This window comes from Stegastes partitus, unplaced genomic scaffold (assembly GCF_000690725.1).
Source record: "Stegastes partitus isolate 25-593 unplaced genomic scaffold, Stegastes_partitus-1.0.2 Scaffold573, whole genome shotgun sequence".
Classification (NCBI taxonomy): domain Eukaryota; kingdom Metazoa; phylum Chordata; class Actinopteri; family Pomacentridae; genus Stegastes; species Stegastes partitus.
This window is the reverse complement of record NW_007578304.1, coordinates 295,356-297,767: the sequence shown is the minus strand read 5'-3', so window position 1 is coordinate 297,767 and position 2,412 is coordinate 295,356. Positions and strand designations below refer to the sequence as shown.

Below are 2,412 nucleotides of genomic sequence, written 5' to 3'. Positions count from 1 at the left end.
TATATTTGTGTGTGTTTATATTTGTGTGTGTGTGTGTTTATATTTGTGTGTGTGTGTGTGTGTGTGTTTATATTTGTGTGTGTGTGTGTGTGTGTGTGTGTGTGTGTTTATATTTGTGTGTGTGTATGTGTGTGTGTTTTTATATTTGTGTGTGTTTATATCTGTTTGTGTGTGTGTGTGTGTGTGTTTATATGTGTGAGTGTGTGTGTGTGTTTATATGTGTGAGTGTGTGTTTATATGTGTGTTTATATTTGTGTGTGTGTGTTTATATGTGTGTGTGTGTGTGTTTATATTTGTGTGTGTGTGTGTGTGTTTATATGTGTGTGTGTGTGTGTTTATATTTGTGTGTGTGTGTTTATATATGTGTGTGTGAGTGTGTGTGTGTGTGAGTGTGTGTTTATATTTGTGTGTGTGTGTGTTTATATGTGTGTTGGTGTGTGTGTGTGTGTGTTTATATTTGTGTGTGTGTGTGTTTATATTTTTTTGTGTGTGTGTGTTTGTGTGTGTGTGTGTGTGTGTGTCAGATTTGGGACCATGTGACCACCCTCTGACCTCAATCTTTATGTGTCGTGCAGATTAGTAACTCAGCGTGTGATTGGCTGGGACTCAGAGGGGGATTAGTAAGTCTGCACCTGATTGGCCGGCTGCCCGCTGGTTAACTGCAGCTGTTGGGCTGATGTTGATCTGGAGCTCGTCCTCCTTTCATCGTCCTGTCCTTTGTTCTGGGTCAGTCTGAGTCCTGTCAGACAGCAGGGATCCTCCTCACGTTCTGTCCACAGTCGGGCCCAAAACTAAGTTCTGTCAAATATTCTGGCTGAATGCTGAGAATTTTGTTTCTAGAAAAGAGACTTATTGTATTTTCAGCCTCCAAAGTGTGAAACCTGTTTTTAGGGATCGATATGTGCAGAAATCTGACAGAACCATGATGTTAGAGCCTCAGCAGGATGTCAGCAGAACCATGACCCATCCAGAGACAGGCGCTGACAGGAGCTCTGTGGATCAGTCCAATCATCTAAACTGATGTAACACTGTGAACCTTGACTGTTTTCTTCTGTCCTGATCCATGTCATTCAGGACACGTTTGAGTCATTGTCATCGGTTTTGCTTTGTTTAGTTTATTCATTCTGGACAAGTTTGAACGTTGAATAAATTCTAACTAATTCTCAAAAACTTTCATGTAATTTAGTACAAATTTTGTAAATTAAATTATCAAAGACATGGAACTTTTTTGTTTTTGCTGGTTCTGACTGAGTCCTGCTGACAGAAGACGTCTCTGAGTTCTCTCTCCTCCTTCATGTGGTTCTGGTTCCACAGAGCTGCAGGACTTTATGTAGAAACATGAAGGTCAGTGAGTAGAAACAAGCAGGAGCTTGACCCACGTGTTTGTGTGCTGCAGGTTCTGGCCACAGGTCTGTCTGGTCTGTACTCGTCTCTTCCGGCCCGACTGCAGGTCTACAGTGAGGACTGGCACTGTTTGGACCGGGCCGACTGGCAGCAGGTAACACAGTTAGCAGTTAGCATGCTAACGCTCAGCCACTGTCACCTCCATGACCACTGACGTCTTCTGGGTTAGCATGCTAGCATTTAGCCACTCTCACCTCCATGACCACTGCTGTCTACTGGGTTACCATGCTAACGCTCAGCCACTCTCACCTCCATGACCACTAATGTCTTCTGGGTTAGCATGCTAACATTTAGCCACTCTCACCTCCATCACCATTGCTGTCTACTGGGTTAGCATGCTAACATTTAGCCGCCATCACCTCCATGACCACTGATGTCCACTGTGTTAGCATGCTAATTAGCTCTAAACACAGTGTTATTAGAATTTATTGGTTGTTAACAAAAAGTATGGAAGATTCAGTTTCCCCAAAACTTTTTAAAGTTTTTGAAAGATGCATTCAGCAGGTGAAATGTCGGATTTTCAATTGTTTAAAACATGATTTATGTCATTTTAGACAAGTTCATGTCATTTTTAGACTCATCTTGAATGAATGATGTCGGTCTCACCTGGTGTTCCATCAACAGGTTCCAGCTCTCGTCCACTTCCTGCACTCGCTGGACTTCTGCAGTGCTGTAACCAAGGTAACCACATGAACATTCAGAACCATCACACAGATGTTTATCACATTCAGAACATCATTAGTTTAATGTCTGTCTCTCAGGTGGCTCATCCGTCCATCCGCTCACAGCTGCTCAGTTACATCTACAACGGCTTCCTCGTACCTGTACTCGCTCCAGCTCTGCACAAGGTGGCGCACCTGCTCACTGTAGTACTGCTACACGGTACAAGTATAGTACTGCTGTAGTACTGCTGTACTGAAGTACTGCTGCAGTGGTAACATAGAGGACACGTAGCCCCACATCACGTCCGTTCCTCTCGAGTCATTCCTTATGAAATCAACTAAATCT

General features: G+C 43.2%; 1 protein-coding gene across 1 annotated transcript in view; it reads left to right on the top strand.

Annotated features, from left to right (window-relative positions):
• LOC103362425 (protein FAM160A1-like) overlaps positions 1–2,412 on the top strand; it is an 18,667-nt gene that overhangs the window by 4,742 nt on the left and 11,513 nt on the right. The window lies entirely within an intron of this gene.